General features: G+C 36.5%; 1 protein-coding gene across 1 annotated transcript in view; it reads left to right on the forward strand.

The window, feature by feature from the left end:
• TBC1D5 (TBC1 domain family member 5) overlaps positions 1-21,968 on the forward strand; it is a 316,725-nt gene that overhangs the window by 5,822 nt on the left and 288,935 nt on the right. The gene's annotated exons all lie outside the window — the stretch shown is intronic.

The following is a 21,968-nucleotide window of genomic DNA, read 5'->3' on the forward strand; positions in this document are numbered from 1 at the left end:
TTACACACTTTACAGTGCTGTGTTTATAATCTACCTTCCCAGTATCGTGTTCAGCACTCTTTCCTCAATTGTTAAAGAGCAGCTTGACAGTCAGTCATTACTTAAGCAACAGTGATAATAGTTTCTTATCTGCTATGCTTTAGATGTGTCAACAAGCAGTTTGATTTGCCAGCATGATGGCCATTTAGTTATATTTTGTGTCTTCATTTGTTTCACATAGTGTTGATGAAGATGATTGTATTCTGGATCCCGATATTTTCCATTAACAGTGGTGCATGTGACCAGTGGCTCCTGTATCCAGTATTATGTGGCTAAGCACACTCTTTCCTCAGCCCTCATTTTTTTCCTACCTGTCATTGTTCAGAGTAATGAAACATTTATATCTGGTGAAAGATCTGTCTATATTTTACTGATTGAAGTCTGACAAGCTGCAGTGTAGTTATATTTTCAGATCTTCCCCAACAGATTCTCTTTCAAAATTAATATTATTCTCTTTAAAAGTTACTAGTTTTTTTCATCATCTCTGCTTTAAAAGTTTTTGTAAGTGTTCCCACTGACCTTTCCCATGTAAGTTGGACCTCTTTTAAAACTAGAGACTTTCAAGCCTTAGGTGGTGTGTTTCATGTTTATTTCATTATCATGCTTATATCAGCATGCTTGCTTGCAGTATAAAACTGAATAAGAGGATCCAGTGTCAAGTTCATACTTTGATTTCTTGTACCTTGTTATTAACTAAACTTTATCTGGGTTATTCATGATTAATGTTTAGTAGTTTTGTAGAGCATTTAATCTATAAATGAAAACAGCATTAATGTATTTCAGTGAGAGGAAAGTGACTTAGTCAAGGCCAAACAACAACTCAAAGGAAAAGATTCAGTAAACTCAGGTTTCATACTATCTCATCACTGCTAATACAGTAGTGCATTGTAAAATATTGAATAAATCAGAAATTTTAAATGCATTGGTTAAGTGGGAGAAATGAAAAGTAATTCAAACATGTTAAATAGTAAGCAATGTAAAAAAAGTTTGAAAAGTAGAATGAAAGAGTAAACATAATAGAGAACCTGCTATATCTACTCTGAGCAAGATATAACTCTAACCTCAGCAAGTTCAGAGGAGGACCACAAAGATGACACAGAGAGCTAGAGTACCTCTGCTGTGAAGACAGCCTCAGAGAGCTGGGGCTGTTCTGCCTGGTGAGGAGAACACACCAGGAAGGCCTTAGAGCAGCATTCTAGGACACAAAGGGGGCCTGCAAGAAAGTTGGAGAGGGATTTTTTTACAAGGGCGTGCATTGAATGGAACAAGGGGTGATGGCTTCAGACTGCAATAGGGTAGCTTTGGATCAGGAAGAAATTCTCTACTATGATCAGGAAGAAATTCTCTACTATGAGGGTGGTGAGGCACTGGAGCAGATTGCCTGGAGGACTTGTGGATATTCCCTTTACGGACGTGTTCCACATCAGGCTGGGTGGGGTCCGGAGCAGCCTGGTGTAGGGAAAGGTGTCCATGCTCAGGGCAGGAGAGATTGGAACCAGATGATCTTTCAGATCCCTTCCAACTCAAATCAGCTCTGGGTTTCTGTGATACAAGGAGAATAGATCTAATGCTTATGGGACAAGTGGAAGTAAACATTTAGTGCACTTGTCTTAATGTATATCTGATAAGATACTTGATGATTGTGCTGGGAATGATAATGGCATTATTCATTTTTTTAGTGAGACAAGTGGCTCTCTGCTGATACTCATGTTTGTTTTGTATGTCCTGCTTCCTATAAAACTTACCTATGCTTTCAGAGCAGTGACTTGGGCACCTGCTGAATATACAGCCTGTTACTTTTGTCGCCACCATGTACTTAAAAAATATGTGGGAGCTTTGCTTGTTTTTCAGTTATTCATGAGACAGTAGCAGTGTTTCTCCTCCTTTGGGCCTGACTTATTTTGAATTCACATCACTTACACTTAAGCTAATAAATATACACATTTTGGGGAGAAGTTAATAAATTCAAATATATAATTGGAAAATTCTTATGCATATCTATACAGTTTGATTTGCTTTTTTGCCTGGTGCTGCTTGTGACAATACCTTTTGAAGTTCATTATACCCCATAACCTTTATGTACAATGTGTTGAGCAATCTAGGCTAATGGGACAAAGATTTGAACTCCTTAGAGCTGTAGATTTTCACTGTAGATTCACATTTGTACGTAAAACTTACACTGGTTGTTTCTACCAGTTTTTGTGCTTCATGAAAATATATAGCAGATAATTTTGAAGATAGTCTTTTATTTTCAAGTATGCAGAAATCTGGATACCTGTAAATTTAATTTTTATGACTGGTTGAAAGAACAGTGAGTGAGTGCAAGCGGAGGAAAGTGCAACAGGCAGGAAGTTGCTGACTTCCTGTAATAAGAGGAAATTCATGTCCCAGTCAGTGGAAAGGTTTCTTCCAAATATGAGTGGAATATGTACATTGTGCATAAAACACATTTAAAGCATTCAATCAGAAATTGGTGCCTTGAGAAATAAAACCAGAGGAATCAAAACCCCATCATTTTAGATTGTTGAAGTGTCTGCATTACAGTTAGGATTTGTTGAATTTTTTTTTCAAGTATACGTTTCAAAGGAAGCGGCCAGTGAGAATTAAATGAGACCGTTTTATGACTGAGGGTAAATTTCACCTTTTGTTTGTGAATTTACTTTCCAGTTTTCTGGAGAAACACATCACTGTGAAATGCCCTTTGAAATTTTTTGTTGGTACTTTGTGTATTACCTTAAGTAAGTTTGTTTCAGGAAGTTCTCTTTTTGAAATAAAAATTCTTTCCTGTATAGATTTGTAAAAAAAACCTGTAAGGCAGTATAAATACAGTATACTTGGTCCCTTTCTCATGAGATTACCTTCTGTAGTCAGGATCGATTTCACTTAGTAGAAAGGTATTTTGATTTTTGCATTTGTGCTGTAGTCCCAACTCTTACTCATTATACTTCCCATGAGTCTTGATTTGCAGATTGCTTGATTTAGGTGCAAGATGATAGTTGAGGCTCCACTGCAAGTCAGGGAATTGGAAAGAGATTTCAAAGGATAGATGAAATGAGATATGTCTAAGATAGGATGTACCTGCTGCATTTTCTGATTGCCAGTTGTTTGTGGTCGCTTTCATACTACACATTTTTCAGAAATGTATATGGACACAAGCAGCTTGCTGATTACTTTTGCTTCCCACCTTTGACCACTGAAATTGATGGCTGATTTGACACACCTTCAAGATAGAGTTTCAAACTTCAGTCTGCAGAGATGGAAAAGCTGCCCAGTCTTTTGTCTCTTAAAACTTTTATCTTGAGCCTTAAGTACATTCTTTGGGGTGAAGTGTGGGGAATTAAGTACCTGAGAAGAAATGAAGCATGTATTAGACAGGTACAAGTTAATGTTAATTCTTAATAGCTATAGATTATGATGTCAGACATCTGTTGTAAAGACAGCATGACTGCTGTCTTCAGAATCAGTTTATCACAAGGTTCAGTCTTTACAAAACTGAGTGGGGAGGAGCAAAGGACAGCAGCTACTGTCACTGAACAAAGTGCTCCACTTTGACATTTTGCACAGCTGGGAGGGACTGAGGTACTTGTACAGAATGTCCAAGTGGCACTGTCAGCTGTTGCAAATCCTGCTAAGATGCTATGTTACTTTATTGCACTCCTGTGCGCTCTGAAGCCTCAGTGATTGGAGAAAGCCTTAACTTGTTTTTCATTTTGTTAAACATTTTTGTTCTGGTCTTTAGCGATTTTTAAAAAAAATTGTCAAAATTCTTGTGTATTAGATGAAAAATATGTAGTTCTACCTATAAGTCAATATTCAAGTATTCAAAATTGACATATGCCAGGAATTAGAGCGTTAGAACTGTTGCTGTTTCATTGCTGTTGGGAGAGACTAGATTTTTACATTAATTTACAGTAATAGAGTATGATCAGTCATGGTTATAATTTCCACTGTGAGTAATTTTATCTGAGAAGAGGGCAAATGTGGGCTGAGTGAACATCATTTTACTACTTGTAACATCTTACCAAGATTTGGATAAAAGTGTATTGTTAAACTCATGCTATAATTTTTGTATGTTGACTGGAGTGCTTAGTCTTGTAGAGCTGCTGTTAATTATCATTTATTCCCTAAGCATATTAGATACCTCATAATATAGCTAGTCAGTCTTTTGCCAGTGTTTTGAATTAGCTTTCAGTGATACTTGGGGTAATCTTGCATTTTCAGTTACACTCAAAATCTTCAGACTCATCTGGTCCTCCTCCAGAAGTAATGGATCAGCCTAGGTCAGGCCGAGTGAGCTTGAGAAAGGACAATGTGTGGATAGAAAGTGGATGACAAGGACTTAAAAGAAATGAGGCCTAACAGGCCTTTTTTCTTTTTTTTTCTTTTTTTTTTTTTCTTTTTTTTTTTTGGCAAAGAGCATTTATCATAGATCCCTCTTTCCTTTTGCTGTTCTACTCTGACCTAATGCTTGCAGCCACGGACTTTCATAAGCATGAAAGAAGGTAGCATTCTTTTAAGATTCCACCTTCTGGAAACATGGAATAAAATCAAATCCAACAACACAGAAATGTGTTAAACTTGTCATTATTCTTTTTTTGTTTTTTTACAGATTATGTCTCAACATTTTGTTTGCCTGATTTTTATGCATCTCAAGCACATGCTTCTGTGTTTCCAAACCATGAGGAGATGCAGCTGCAACAAAAATAATTGTAGGGTGGTGTTGTGGTTTAACCACAGTAGACAGCTCAGCACCACATAACTGGTCACTAGAAAAGAGGTGCGGGCAAGGAAGAAAAAATACTACAAGATACAGCATTAGGCATTGAAATAGGCTGCATTGGCCCACTGTATTTGTAGTAATAGTGGAAGACAGGTTTCTGAAGGGGTTTTTATTCATGTTGTCTTCCATTATTGTATGATGGTATGCAAGGATAAAGATGCAAACAAGAAGAAAAATGTAAAATTGCTGATGAGACGCTTGATCATTCAAGCGGACTGTCTTTACAGTTACTGAAAATGTTGGCAACCAGTGAGATGAGCATTTTAGAAACTGCATTGCATGGGTTGACTGGGAGGCAAATGAAAGCTCATGAGTTAGTCGGGTAAATGAGAATCTTTGATGTATAGGCAGGTTGACTCTTATATGTATAGGTCTTATACAAAACAACAAGAAGAACGATGAAGTTTTAGATGAGATCTGAATATATTGGAAAATGAAGAGGAGCTGATGTAGATCTTGTTTTGAACCTGAGTGGTAAAAATGGTGACAGAGATGTATTTGATAGTGAGAGGGAAAAGTGGTCAAGGATTTCTCATTTGTCTCAAACATTCAATTTACTTTAGAAATAAATATATCTGTAGCAGTACATTACATTAAGCTGACACTTTCTGGTGTGCTCAGTATACTATCTACACTATTTCATCTAAAAAAAAACCTACTCAAGTTGCCACCAAGTCTCCAAATTGCTAATATGGTATTTCAGCTAATGTTTCTTAGTCGCCCTGACCAGACAACTCTCAAAATTACTATTCAGGTTAACTTCAGAGTAAGTGAAGGTTGGGTAGCAGTTTCATTTTTTCAATGTGAAGGAATTAATCTTTGAAAGTCCTGAGTTACATTTTGCAATGATTTCTTCATTGCAATGTATCGTGAACTGACAGCAATAAATTAACTGATATTTCACTTGAGACTAATTCCTGTCTACAGTTAAGAATTTTGCTTGGTGAAATGTTATGGCCATGCCAATTTTATTCTTGTTCATTTTGCTTAGTTTTGAGGGAACTGAAACTGCTGTCAATTCCAGAATTTTGTTTTAGTAGCTATGTCTGTTTATAGCATGCACTGGATACTGTGACTTTCAGTGTAGTCCTTCTTGATATACTAACCTCTTTTCTATAACTTGAGATACTTTTCTGTAGTTTGACTAACTTAACTGAATGTTTCAAAGTATTTTTACTTTCATCTGACATTTGACTTTTTCTGAGGCTGAGGCCTCAGAAACTGTCAATTCCTCTCAAAGTCCCTGCCGCCATTGTGATACAGTGACTTGAAGTCACAAGTAAAAGACAACAGTGAAGTGAAAATGAAATGCAAGTAGACTTTCTGTTTGCCTGTACAGGTAAACAAACAAACAAACAAATCTAGGTACTATCTGTCCTCTTGCATAAGTGAGAAATGGTTTATCTTCCATGCTGGACATTTGCTTTCGTATCTTCCTTTCAGAGCTCTAGCTGTGCCCTCTGTCTTCAGCGTTTCTGAAGTGGACTGTCCTAGAGCAAGAGCTCAAAGTTCAACACCCTGCTGTAAACTCTGTTGTCTGTGACAGCTGGTCACAGATCATCTGACTGCCCTGAACTGTGCTAGGCATTACTGCATCCATGGGCATGTATAAATTACAAAAGTCCTTGAAAGACTGTTTATTTTATTAATACTGTGATAAAAGAAAAAGCTAAACAAAGAAACCCGCAAACTTCCTGTGTCCTAAGCTGACCCGGTCTCTTGAGAAATGCTTTATGACCTCTCAAATTGAAAAGGTCTGACATAGAGTTTAGCTGCCCCTTATTAGTGATGCAGCTGCATCTTGATGGTGGAATCGCTCTAGGTCTAGAGGTAATGGCAATGATAAAATGAGATTGAAGCTGAATTTTTGTTTCCCTCTGCCCATTTGAAAGGTCTTTCTGCAAAAATAGGACAAATATTTGATAACCATGAGAGGCTCGTTGGTGTCTGCCCCATTGTGCATATTGTGATCCCACCAAATGACGTTTGGCAGGAAATCTACAAGGAAATGTGTGTCATCACCAATATAAGCAAATAAACCCCAATAGTGTACTTGGTTAGAATAGATAGATCTGAATTTAGTGCCAGTTTATTGAGTATGCGCAATGGAAGTCTTAGACTCAATGTGGCTTAAAACAATCACCTTCACTTTGGTTGGTTGGATGTTCTTTGACCGTGTTCTGCCCAGAACTGAATTCACTTTTTGCTTTGATTTTTTTCATTATACACCTGATTATCACACTTTTTGATGTTCAGTAAGGTTGGTATAAGGCCAGTTGGTAATGTGTTGCTGACTAGGAAATTCATTAATTGAAATAGTCGTACATGTACTTATGCATATTTGACCACTCAGCTGTGGTGGATCTTATGTCAATCTGTCTTGCTTATGACAGTTCATGAAATGTGTTTCAAGTACCCCCTGTTTTCTAAATTCTCTTGAGAACTAAAAGAAAGAGAAGTTGTTTTTTCATTTATATGTCTTTCATAAAGCCATGGTAGGTGCTGAGAGATTTTCAATATTTAGTTGGTATAAGGGGTTCTGTGCATACATATAAGCATTTTAGAATTCTATATCAGATATGTAAACCTTATCTATATGCATACTATTATAAGCAAATTATCTCTTTGCTTTCGATGAATCTTGATCTTACGAAGGTGTCTGGAGCATTCAGGCTGGAAAACTGCTGCCATTCCTAAACAGCATCGAAAAGTACATGGGAAACAAAGCCAAGAATTACTGTTCTGTTCACCACATGGGCTTTCTTTACCTATGCTGGTACTGCTGCCATAGGTCGTTAGGATTTCCTACAGTCCTGTTGTTGGACTGCAGTTATTATAAGGGAAAGGTTCTTCACCCGGAGGGTGGTTGAGCACTGGAACAGGCTCCCCAGGGTCACAGCACCAAGCCTGAAGCATTAAAGAAGTATTTGGACAGCACATGGTGTGATTCTTGGTGTGTCCTGTGCAGGGCCAGGAGTTGGACTCAGTGATGCATGTGGGTCCCTTCCAAATCAATATATTGTATAGTTCTGTGATTCCAAACTAAACTCTGCTCATGAGGCATTGCTATCCTCAGTGACTGATTTGTGGATAAAGGCAATGTTATGGCAGCTGGTTCTGTATTACAGCTAATGAAATGGTCCATTCTTAGATTTGAACTGTGAGAGCACAACAAAGTTCTGAAATTCACAAAGTAAATTAGACCTGCATTTATTAAGAACTTGGTATCTTAGTTTTAATTCTACATCTTATTCACTTGATCAGGTTTACAGTCAGTGAAGTGGGAATTTTTATTCAAGGAGTCTCTAGTTCAGCATGTGAAATAAAGGAGGATGAATGAATAACTAGGGCTTTGAATAGTTACTGACTAATAATTAAACACACAGCTATCTTGATAATCCTTGAATGATGTAAACTTCACATTGTCTTGTCATGTGACTAGTAGATAGAGATGCAGCAGATTTAATTTTTCTTTTTAGGATCATGTGAAATTTGTATTCAGAGTAGAACTCTTTTGACCCTGAAGATAATCCCATATAATAAAAAATACTAAATTCACATTACATTTTCTAATGTATTTATGTATTTTACATTAGTAAAAGTATAGAAGATTGGTAAATACAAGATATAAAAATTACATGGGCATTATTTTTGCTGTTTGCAGTTGACTTGGCTTTGTGTTTAGATTTTGGATTTTAACTGATCTCATTAGGTGAGCTATTTTCTTTTTGTAGTAAGCGTTGTTTGCATTGTGTGTGCAATTTTAAGATTTAAAAGTGTAAATTTAAGGTATTTGTCTTGAATGCCATCACATGGCATGTATGGGACAACCTCATGATCAGACCCAGCCAGTATGTGTTTATGAAAAGTCCTGTTTGACCAACCTGATCTTTCTTTATGACAAGGTGACCTGCTAACTGGATGAGGGAAAAGCTGTGGATGTTGTCTACTTAGACTTTAGGCCTTTGTCATTGTTTTCCACAACATTCTCCTGGAGATACTGGCTGCTCATGGCTTGGATAGGCTGATGCTTCACTGGGTAAAAATAGGATGGTAAAAATTCAGGCCCAGAGAGTGGTGATGAATGAAGTTATATTCAGCTGGTGACAGATCACCCAGAGCTGAGTAGTGGGATGGACAAGCCCTGTTTAATACCTTTATCAAGGGTATGGATGAGGGGATGGAGTACACCCTTAGTACGTTTGCATCTGACACCATGTTGGGCAGGAGTGTTGATCTGCTGGAAGATGGGAAGGCTTTGCAGAAGGATCTTGACAGGCTGGGTCGATGGGCTGAGGCCATTGGTCTGAGGTTCAACAAGGCCAAGTGCCAGGTCCTGCCCTTGAGTCACATCATCCCCAGGCAGTGCTACAGAATGGCTGGAAAGCTGCCCAGCAGAAAAGGACCTGGGGATGCTGGTTTACAGCAGCTGAACATGAGCCAGTGTGTGCCCAGGTGGCCAGAAAGGCCGCTGGCATCCTGGCCTGTATCAGCAGTAGTGTGGCCAGCAGGACCAGGGCAGTGATTGTTCCCCTGCACTCGGCACTGGTGAGGGCACACCTGGAATCCTGTGTACAAGAAACACGTCGAGGTCTGGAGTAAGTCCAGAGAAGAACAGTGAAGCTGGTGAAGGGTCTGGAGTGCATGAGGAGTGGCTGAGGGAACTGGGGTTGTTTAGCCTCCAGAAAAGGAGGCTCAGGAGAGCTTTATTGCTCTCTACAACTATCTGAAAGGAGGTTGTGTGCAGGTGGGGGTTAGTCTCTTCTCCAGGTAACAAGTGATGGGACAAGAGGAGACACCCTCAAGTTGTGCTGGGGAAAGTTTAGATTAGGTTTTAGGAAAAATTTCTTTATCAAAAGATTTGTGAAGCACTGAAATAGGCTCCCAAGGGAAATGGTTGGGTCACCATCCCTGGGGTATTTAAAAGAAGTGTGGATGTGGCACTTGGGAGCATAGTAGGCTTGGCAGTGTTAATGGTTGGATTTGATGATCTTAAAGGACATTTCCAACCTAACAATTTTATTCTGCTGAAATGAAATGTTTGTAATGGCAAGCATTCTGGATAGGTAGCCTATGCCATCTTTTTCTGGCAAGCATATGATGTCATGAAATTATTTTACTGTAAAGTATTGTGTAGCATGCTGTACATTACTGAAAACAGCTTTACTGGTGGTACAGGGAATTACTTCAGTAAATTATTATTAAAACCTTTTTCACTTCTTCACAGTATATATTCTTTTCTGTCTCTATCATTTTAGAGGAATTCTGTTGTCTTGCTCTGCTGTTCTGAAGGCATTTGTCTCTGTTACCAAAATTAATTGATCAGGGGTCAGAGAAAATATCTGTTGGTTGTCTGCATGGTTTTGCTCCATGCCAAGCAATACTCTTGTTATCATTATGAATTCTTACGTAAAATGGATAATAAAGTGCTGGTACAGCTAAATGAAGTAATTCATTACTTTCCAGATGCCTACTAAGCACTTAGTTCCTGAAGTCAAATATTGGGGTCCTGAGCTTCTTGGATACTTAAGATTTGTTCCAGGAAGACAAAATTGATTTGTACTTGTAAGTCCTGAGTGACTTCACTGCTGATGTCAGTGATGGAAAGACCTGCAGCTAAACAAACTTGAACTGACCAATATAGTTATAATCAAGATAAATTTACTGGAGGTGAGAGGTGGAAGAAGACATTGTGCAGCAATTGGTTAAATTAAACTATTGTCTGTCCGGTGTTTCTGGCTCTGATTCCAGTCATTAACTTAATTTCTGCTGTTACTCTTCTGTGGGGCTTATGATATCTGCAGTATGTAAAAATTAGTTTCCTTTGTAAGGGTTAAAATTTTACTTCAAATAAATTTATGTCGAAAATTAGAAAGTAAACTTTGATGAATCTGATTTTTAATGAGTAGCAGCAGAAATTTTAATAAATACACTATAAAATGAACACTGGAACATACATTGAGAGGCATTTAGTGAATGTAGACTTTTTAAAAAAGGAATGAGAAGACTTATGTAAGATATAGGTAGTCATACTGAGAATCAGGAGTTCAGGAAGGATAACTAAGAATCACTTCTGAACAGTAAACGCAGTATTTTCAATTACCTTTATTTAAATTAAAAGCATAAAATCATGTGTCTTAAGGCTGTTAGTATTTAAATGGGATGAATTTTTGATTCTGATCTGTGTCTGTGAAGTGTTTTATCTTGAAGTCTTGTGGGTAGCACTCCAATTTTCATGTGACTAATAAAATATAGATACTCTGGAATTTAGTCAGTGAACAAATATGAATTATTGTTCAGATTTAGGTAGTGAAAGAAAACATGGGTTGAAAACTGGTTAAAAATTTGAGAATGTCCGTTATTAAGAAGTATTGATACTGGAATTTAGGTGAGAGAAGAAAAAACAAGGTTAGGAAAACCCATCCTGTGGCTGCTTATGGGCCTGGGTCATGTACATTTGCCTTGCTAATGCTTTTTTAGTGTGATTAAAAACTTCCAGAGCTCATGACATCAAAAAATTCATTGCGCGGAGAAAACTAAAACATTCCTTATTGCTGGCTTCAGTGTTATGTTTCACTTTGAAGAAACTGACTTGTTTTACAGTTTCAGTCAAAGATCAACGCAATCATTTGAGCCTTGACTTTCTCTTCCAGGAGTCTGACAGAGCTGGCGGCATTTTCGTCTGTCAGGCTTTTGTTGTTTAAAATCAACTCTTTGACTCACTGACACTGTAATGAGGAGTAAACAAGCCCTATTTCTTTGCGACAATTTGTAGTATGTTTTTAGTGGATTCTGAATTTAGCACTGCTGGTTTAACAGTTGTTAAATCATGTAGCTGTAGTAAACTTCTTTACTAGTGGTAATAATTGAGTTGAGGAAATTAGTTTCACAGTCCCCTATTGAGGGGTTTGTCTTTGGTCCTGGTATTGTCAGCTTTGGCCCTTCACTGCTACCTGGCTGCTTGCTTCAGAATGCCATCTTCCCAGTTCTCTTCTTGCATTTAACCACTGCTTTGTGGTAACAGGATTTCAAGTGTCCTGCTTGGCCTTTTGTCCCAGTGATAAATGTTTTAGATAATTGCAGGACCACATGTGCTTCTGATCATTTACATGAATGAATGTTCTGATATGTAGGGCTTAAAAATATGTCTGAGAATAGGTACTCAAGTACAATTTAGAGGATACGGTGTTGCTGAGAAGCAATGGTTTAAATTTCTTGTAATTTCTCTAATTAGAGGATGCAACAGTGATGTCCCTTAAAATCAAGTTAAGAGTCAACATTTACAAGTAGAGATACTATCTAGCAGGTATGTAAATATCTGAAGCCTTCTGGCTATCTTATGTTAAAAAGAAGACAGAACTTTGTGTCTTGGAAAACCTACAATAAAAATAAACCTAAAAAGAGAAAATTATTTATTTCAAGATTCCATTGATTTTTTGTTCTGTGTTCTAACCAGAGAAATGTTATTCTTGTTTACTTCTTGGCGGTTGGTTGCTGACTGTTCAGCATGCAACTTATTCTTCATTGATACTTTTAGCAAATATGAAATTTATGAGAATTAGGTAGTAAGAGTTAAAGGAACCTTTTTTTGGCATAATTATTTAAGGAAATTTGACTCTTGTATTCCACATTCCATATGGGATGAACTAAAACATTTTTTCCATGATTTTTCAGTACTTTTATACAGTCATTAATTAATGTTAAAACCTATCACCAACAAATTGTGTATTCAGAGTATGGAACAGGTTACCTGCTTATTTATCTGGAAAATAATGTAGTTACCCTTCGCTGGGATTTTGTTGTAAAGTTTTAGATAAGGAAGTAATAATGTTTTTGGGATGAGGAAAAGAAAAAGCATCTTCCATGCATCCCAAGGTTAATATATTGAAGTTGGTCTGGTGTAAACTAACCATTTATGTTCCTTGATTTGAGGTTCTGTTAAGAATTCATGCAAACATAAGTTTTTCACTCAGTCAGCAAAAAGGCAGGCGGGGAAAAAAAATCTCAGATATTTTGAAAACACTCAGTCAAGGAAACTCTTGCATGAGGGACTGTTGCCATTGCAAACACGTCCATTTTTTTTTGACTACCCCCTCAGTTGCTAGAGCAGTTGCATTGGTCATGGGAGATGAGGTTCAATGAAGTCCTTTTTCACCAGAGTTATCTTGTAAGTATTATTTCTAGATTGCTGCTGGACATTTTGGGTATGACTTGCTTATAGTCTCTTGTCTAATTAAGTTTCCCATTGTGGAAGTTAGCAATTCCCCAAGACTGAAAATGGAATTCAGGGGACCTACTAATGGGTAAATATTGTAATTGTGAGAGAGAAGATTAACATCTAGCATTTCCCTGACAGTGTGCATTTTTATCTGAAGTGAGGCAGAGATAAGAGAGTGCAAATGGCTGCTCTCAATCAGAGAAGGGGTTGGCTTCTCCCCTTTATGTCAGTCCTCAAACCAAGTGCACCATAGTACAAAGAGGGTACTACTTATTTTTGTCATAAGGTTCTTTTTGATTGCAAACTGCCTTTATAGATTGAATAAGAGGTATGATCATTGCCAAACGGATCAAACTGGAAACTTAAAAAAGGCGCAGCTTATACAGTTAATTTTCTGTTCCACTGTTAGCTGTAACTATAGGAGAGTGTAACTGTGAAGAAAAGTTGAGTTGAATTAGTTTTAAAAGGCATTGGTACAAGTATGTTTTATTAATCATCAGTTGCTACAGCTAATGAAGGTTCCATAAAGAAAATAATGAGGGTCCCGAATTAGAGGTAGCGCAATAAGAAACTTTTAATTTAGTTGGAAACTTTAATTTTGTTGTTTTCAGGTCATATTGGAGCCTGAAATATCTAATCTGTAGTGCCTAAAGATGAAAGAATTTCTTCCCCTGTAGAAATTAGATACACAATTGCTACTGGAAGCATTTTATCTACTTCCAATCTAACAGTTGGAGTTCTTTTCTTCTATATTATATGAACTTAAATTCTGTATTTCATTCCATTGATGAAGTCCTAACCCTGGCTTAAATATTTTCAACAAACAGTTAGAAAAGAGGTGAGTACAGTATTGTTGCATCATGCAAAATACTTATTTGTCTCAATGAGAGATTTAGTTAAAGGAATGTAAATAGTGATTGTGTACAAAATATACAGTCCCTACATAAAACAACAAAAACTGGTTTTTGGATATTTAGATTTAATTCAAATATGTAATTTAATGCAGGCATAATGACTTTTTAAAGTCAGTAGTTAATGTTGTCATAATAATGTTAATTCTGTCTCTTTTCAAGTACTTTATGTAGAATAGTATACGATTATGTAATTTATTACATATAGTATTCCCACTAATATCCATTATATTGAAAATATTATGAAATTTTCACAATTGTATGTTCCAATGTCCTTTGTGTTTAGATTGTAAAAAAAACCCCAAAAACCCCAAAAAACAAACAAAAAAAAAAACCAAAAATGAAATGGTAAGGGATTTAATTTTTCCTGCTTAGCACCAGTTGAGGCAACTTGTCTTCTTGAGCAATATTACCACTGATTTAAATGTTGACATTTAAATTTCTGTTAGTTGAATCTTTCCTTGTCTTTACTGTTTTATTGTGTGCTGACAAAATTACATCATTTTTAACAATTAATCCATTTTTCAGGTAAAACTGGCATTCATCAGCCTTCTAATTGTATTTTAGAGTATTTTAGAAGATACAGCAATGTCTGACATTTGCTTTTGTGTTTTGAAGACCAGTTATTTCTACCCTTCTATATTTTAAAGTGAAGCCCTGATTTTTATTTCATTAATTGCCTCTTATACTATAAATCTAATCTGTTTTGGGATTTGAGTTAAAACACTGCTCCTGATCTCATCTTAGTGGATAAACCAACTACTTTCCAGCGTATTTGCTAACAGAGGTAGCTGTTTTATTGATGAATGTGGAAAAAGCATATAGTCCAGTGCTTTGTTCCATTCCTCTAATTTATGACACTAGTAATAATAGATGATGAATGAGATATCCAGAACATTAATAAATTATCTGAAGATGTGTACTAAATCAAAGAGGAGGAGACTAAGAAATAATCTCATATAATGCCTCCAAGAAAAGTAAGCTAATTCCAGAGTCATTTATTCAGCAATATGCAAAAACCCTGAGAAATTTGTTGAAATTGAACTGCTATAGTTAGTATGAGATTAATATAACTCAGCATTTCAAATGCGCTATTATAGACATTTGGATCGCCAGTTTCAGGTGGCAAGAGATGTAAAACTTTCAGACTAAAATCACTCTTAAATGTTTAAGTGAAAGCACTAAGTTTAAGCATGTTTTAAAATAAAACCCAGCAATTTTGCCCTACAGTGATGATACTTCCATCTTCTTCCCTAAATTCATGTATCCACTAACAGGATTGAAATTTGGAGCAGTTTTCTGCTGTGGTATGCATTCGGTAACTTGATGATTCTATGTAAAATAGTTACTTGCTTGAAGAGAAACTGTGCAGTCTTTCATTTCTCTTAGCACTGGAGTTTTGTCTATTTGGGTGCCAAGAGGCATAATTCTCCTGGTGACACTGGGAGTCTCAAAAGGAGTCTTCATGTCAGAGCATGCATTTGGCCACTTACGCAGTGTTCATGTGTCGCTTTGTTATAGACAGGCATCATCCAAGTGGTGGGCTGGTTTTATGCAAACTATTTATTAGCAAACTAATGTCATTCTTATTAATCTATTTCTTACTGTTATCAAGTCCATTGTAATTCAGTCACCATGATAAAACAGAGTGACATTTCGGGAGGGCAAGTATTGGTGAAAATGAAACATCTTGGAGGTGGTGTAACATTTTCTGTTTCACAAATTGACACTTGAAGTTTTTATGGACATGATTTTTATCAAATCTGTGAACATCTTTTTTATCACATTTTGTCATCAAAATGATCAATATTTTCTTTTGTCCTCTCTCTGTTCCCATTTTTTGGTATTTTTCCTTCCATGCCTTGCACCTTTGGTGGAGTTCATTTGGCTGTACAGAACTGATGCAGCTGATTGAGAGTGTATTTTTTCTTTATTGAGGTTGTACAGTGAGTTTCAAAGTAGTTGAATGTTTTTGGTATGAAGTTAACAAAACATCCTGAAGACGATAGTTTCTACATCAAGGACAATGGAAGACCCTTATGCCTGATGATTTTTAATCATATCTGATAAAATATGATCACCTGTGGATACAGGTAACTAAATTAGCTACTAGTTGTATTCAATGTACCCATTTTCATGATTATTTCTTCTGCGTGACATAGTGCCAGAGGACACATTACTGTGCAACAGGGGCAGTATAGTAAGTGATTTTCTATATTTCATGGATTCAGCTTCATATTTGTGACTAAGATTATGTGAAGATTGTTGGATACTAAGCCACTCATACTGAACTTCCGGATTTTCGTCACTTTAGCTGTCCCTGTCAAAATCCCCTTAATAGTCTCAGTGATCCAAAGTGTCTGGATGGTGGCTTGCAATCCCTGAACTCATGTTTGTCTTAGAACTGGACATTTTTTAGGTACACTATTTCCTCATTTCCCAGAATGTGTTTTATTGGTCTTTCTACACATAGTTTTAATTTAACATTTAACTGTGGAATCTATTGTAGTTGCAATTCTTCATATAAAAGTTGTCATCAGGAAGTATCACCAATTACTTCTCTTCTTTGTTTCCTCTTAGTTTTTAGTAAATACAATGAGTATTGTTAATCATATGCTACTTCTAATCATCAATCTTCAAGATGAGCAATTAACATACTGTTTAAAAATAGTGAGTAGTAAACAGTATTTTCTTTTGTTTGTAGTTTAATCTAGGTTCAGGCATCTTGTGAAAATGTTTATATAAATTGTAACTTAAACGAATCAAAGAATATCCTGAGTTGGAAGGGACCCACAGGGATCATAAGGTCCAACTCTTAGCCCTGCACGGTAACAGCCCCAAGAGTCTCATCATGTACCTGAGAGTGATGTCCAAATGCTTCTTGAGCTCTGTCAGGCTTAATGCTGTGACCACTTTCCTGGGGAGCCTGTTCAGTGCCTGACCACCCTCTGGATGAAGAACCTTTTTCAAATATCCAACCTAAAGCTCCCCTGACCTCCAGGCCATTCCCTCGGGTCCTGTCACTGGTCACCACAGAGAAGAGACCAGTGCCTGCTTCTCCACTTCCCCTCACAAGGAGGTTGTAACTGCAGGTCCTCTCTCAGTCTCCTCCAGGCTGAGCAGGCACTGCTGATTCACATTGAATTCACCACTGACCAGGTCCCCCAATCCTTTTCCACAAGGCAGCTGTCCAACTTCTCATTCCCCAGTCTCTCCATACATCCAGGGCTGCTTGTCCCAGCTGCAGATTCCAGCATTTGCCCTTGTAAATTGTCATACAGCTGGTGATTGCCGAGCCCTTTAATTTGCTAAGATGGTTCTGCAAGGCCTCTGTGCTATGGAAGGAGTCAACGGCTCCTCCCAATTTAGTGTTGTCGGCAAACTCAGTATACATTTGAGTCCTGCATCCAAATAACTTATGAAGACTGAAGAGCATTGGCCTAAAATGGAGCCCTGAAGAACCCCACTAGTGACTGATTGGCAGCTTGGTGTAACCCCGTTTACTAGGATGTAAATGAATGTGCTGTATTTATTAATCAGATTAGGACTTCTTTGGCTCAGTCAGACCATAAGTAATTGTTAAATTTTACTTATTTTTCTTCATAGCTGACATTACCAGGTTTGTAATTTTTAACAATGAAGTTCAAAGAGAGGTAGGGATAGAAAACATTTTTAGAAACTAGGAATTATATCTATTTTCTAAGTTTATGAGATATTTCCATGTAAAATATATATGTGGATTTTATTAGCATATTTGTCTTATATTTCTCACTATTTTCTTCTGCCTGTTTATATTGGAGTTTCACATATAAGTATAGGATCTTTGCTTCACCTATCCATTTATCTTAAGGTCTGCCTCAGCTACAAAGGTATAAACCTTACAGTTAACCACCTTAAGGTGGTTAACTCATAGCACTGAATTGTAGAAGAGAAACCAGGGTCTTTCTGCACTTATATCTGTGGTGTTCAAATGGAGTTAGTGATTATAGTAGAATGTATTTCTTCTTTCTGCAGGCCTGCAGATTTTCTCATTATGTTCAGAATTAAAACCAAGGTCTGTTGAAGGCCAAGAAGTTGTTTCCCAGTAAGGGAAAGATTGAAGATAATTTATTTGCCTTATTGGTATTTGTCATGTTGGCAAATCTTAGTTTAAGGAAATCAGCTATTAAGTAAGCAACAAAATCCCACCATATATTCACTAACTTTCTCATTATGTTCGGTGTGAAATCAAGACTTTTTAAAAATCAGAGAAGTCCATTAAAGAGTGTTTTAGGGGTTAAGGTGGTTATTCATGGTTATACAATGTGACTTTGAGTTTCTTCTGATCCTGGTCCATTGCAAGAACTTGAATAAGCATTGTGTATCTACATGAGTGTGCTAGTGTCTCATGTTGTTGTGGAGAATGTCTCAGAATCTCATAAAAGATAAATCTCACTTGAAATTGAGCTACCAGGCAAAAAGAGAATAGTAGCAGAACTTGAAGTGTACAAAGCTCACCTGAATAAAAGCTGAATAGCCTCTGCACCTCATTCAGTTATTAATAGAAAATTGAAAGATTCTGCATTTTGCAGAAATTAAAATATCAGTATTGGTATTCAAATATGCTGAGAAAGGGATCCAGCAGCTCTTGTTTTATCAAAACTGGTGCATGATCAGTTAGTACAAGAGCAATTAAGGCCTAAATTGGGAGAGCCCTTCTACAGAACAAGACATGATCTGATCTTTGAGAATAAGGTACAATATTCACTCTTTTATATGAATAGACATAAGGAACAACAACTATTAATTGTGGAAGGTAATGATTGCACTTTGTATAATCTTAGAAGATAGTAATTTCTTCACTTGAAAATGTGTGCAATTTTTAATGTCTTCTTTTATGTTTCCAGAAATAGGACATCCAAAATCAAATTCCAATTGCAAAGTTTACATTTTCAGCCATGTAAAAAACCAAACCAAAACAGTTCAGCTAATATATTTAGTGATGACAGCAGAGGAACCCTTTGGCCTTAAGCATGTAACTTGTAAAATAAGGATCTTAAATGTAGTGTTGTACTTTGTCATATATATGACATCTGGGGGCTTGTTGAAATCTAGGAATGACTAAGGTTCTTTGAAAAAGTGAAGTGAACTTTTAAGGGGCCAAATGTGAATATGAAATAACTGCAAACTACCTGTTTGCCAATACAATTAAGTATAAATTATCTTTCATCAGTTCTAACAAATTGTTGAGAGTGTATTGTTCAAGTAAGTTTTAAACACAATAGAAGAGTGTCTGTAACTTGAAAATTAAATTTTGCTACTAAAATTAAGATTTCTTAGTTCGGAGTACTTCCAGGTTAACATATTATTGAGAAGTTCCCATTGAATACTGCAAACCAATACAATGAAGGGTTAATTGTGAAAACTGGTATAAATTTTATTTTCTTCTAAATCAAGAAGTTGCTAAAATGTAGACTTACCGTTGATCATTAGAATACAAAACTATCTGTTGAAATCAATTAACATGCATATCTGATGACTGATTGTATAAATATGAAAGTCAAATAATTGTAATCGTTAACCATGGCTTCAGGTCATATGAGTTGTCAGCTCAAAAAAATTAGAGGAGAAAGAGGTTGATTTGCATATATTTAATGTGGCATGCTGTTCATGTGGGAATTTGAGATAAACCTTTGCTGGTAATCTGCTTGTTTTTATCTAAAAATCGACTAGGAAATGTGGGTCATAGCAGTCAAATGAGCTATGTCTTGTATTGATAGGAGTTAATTCAGTACTTTGGGATTTAACATTGTGCTATGTTTCAATATTTTGCAATTGATTTTTACCTTAGAGACAATTGGAAGAAGCTGGTTAGAAAGTTATTCAGAAATAACTCAAAGTTTTTACCAAGAACATACTCAGAATTATCCTATAGCGTGGTAGGACTGAGTTACTTTTACAGTTTTTAATTAGACTTGTCAATATGTAAAAAACTAACTTTTTAACTTTTTATTATTTAAAAAATCAGATGCACTTAAAAATTTTATGAAGTACTGTACTGCGTCACAAAAGTATCTTTCTATGTGAAGTGGGCCAAACAGATAATCTTTAATTTAATTGATCAATTGTAATAAATAGAGGGAGGAAATTGTGGTGTGAGAATGAACCTTCTAGTATTGAAATATGTATGCATTATTTAAGTTCCTATATATAATAAACTCTTGCAAGTTTTTTTTTTTTTCATTGATAATGCTAAGTATTTTGTGTAACTTTATAACAATTCCAGGAATCCTTGAAAAGTGGGTCAGAATATAGTGGTCAGTGCCTTACATTAGTATAATCTGGTTAAGCAGGTCTGTCCAGCCTTTTTCTTTCTCCCTGTGTTTACTCCTGAGTATTAAAAAAAAATCCTAAATTTTGATATTACATGGCAATCTCTTTCTAAAATTTCCCTGTTTCCTATATTCATGGGTTCCCAAAGGAAGCAAGCAGCAGTATGTGGTTTCTTTTTGTGATTTGTGCCTTCAAACTAAGAAACTTTCTGATAATGGCAATATCAAAAGGAGGAAAATGAAACAGCTGTGTTGCTCAGTCCTTTTACTGTGTGCCTGATTTATAATTTTGCCATTGTAAATATTTGAAATTTGTTCTTAGGTGTGGGGTACAATCCAGTTCCTTGAATTATTACCCAAATTAACTTGAGTGCCAGCAAGGGAGCCTCCATGTTGTAGCATATCTTCCCAGATTGGGCAGAGTAGAGAATGCACATGATTACTTGATTTTTACTGTTCTTCTCTGTGAAGTACACCTGAACATCAGTGCCTTCTGCTTTAGTTTTCTGTTGACAAATCTTCCTCATGATCTGCATGATGTAAGGCACCTATATGATGTTTGAGGGCTGGGGGGGGGGAAGGACCAGCTGGTGAAAGAGAGGAAGGGAACCAAATTCAGTTTCTGTCTTTGTCTCTTGTGTAGAGTGGAATTTGCATGTGATTGCAAGTGGGGGAAAGGTGGCAGTGTCCCAACATTGGCTGGCTTGTATCCCTCTTTTAATGATTTACACATCTTATTTGGGCAGGTAATTATGACCCTCCAGCTTAGACAGAAGTAGTTGTGTGAGGAGGTGAGTTCTGTAACAACAAATTAGAAGCCCAAATTAAACATGAAAGTAATTAAAAAATGAGTAAATTTTAAAAGGAAAAAATTTGGGTTTAAGACGTCAGTAACTGTAATTACAGTTTTAGCTCTACTGTAGCTCATTGGTGAAAAATCACTGCTACCAGAGGCCCCAAAGCTGCAGATTAATGCTATGTGACTAAATGGTTCTTCCTATAGAAGGTCTGATTCCAAAACCTCCAGAGCCATTGTACGTCCCAGTAATCCTCAAAATCTTTTAATGTCTGAAAGTATAGGCTGTTTTTACAATGACCCATTGCTTTTAAAAAGAAGCATTTGGGATATATATATGATTTTTTGGGGGGCTGGATGGGATTCAGAGATGTAGTGTGGGAATGAATTGTCATTTTCAAAGAGAAATCTGTACACTAAATGAGAATACGTTAATAAAAAAACCCAGTCTCATTTGTCCCACTTCAGAAACGCATACTGTGAGGAGAAGGTGCTTTAGGTTCCTTAAAATATAGAAGTTTTTGTACTGTTGTGTCTTGAGGCTTGCAGTGTTATTAGCTCAAAGGGGAGGTGTGCTTTTTCATGATGACTATATTTAGCCAGGAGGAATAGTCCTTTTTAAAGCAAATTGAAATGAGTGTATGAGAGCGTGAAATTATCAGCAGCACTGGTGCACATTTACATTACTTCTACATACTCTTTTGAATGACCACACAACAGAACAAGTACTTCATTTCCACTGTGTTGATTTTTCTTGACAAAACATGGCAGTCTATCCAAAGGAGGGTGTTTAGCCAAGATAAATCTAAAATTTATGATTAAGCAAAGTGTTTTCTTATTATAATCCCTAAAGAGAATTTGAGACTTGTTAAATATAATGTGCCCAGGTATTTTCAAGAGTAAATTATCCTTT

Source organism: Fringilla coelebs, assembly GCF_963513975.1.
Source record: "Fringilla coelebs genome assembly, chromosome: 1".
Classification (NCBI taxonomy): Eukaryota; Metazoa; Chordata; class Aves; order Passeriformes; family Fringillidae; genus Fringilla; species Fringilla coelebs.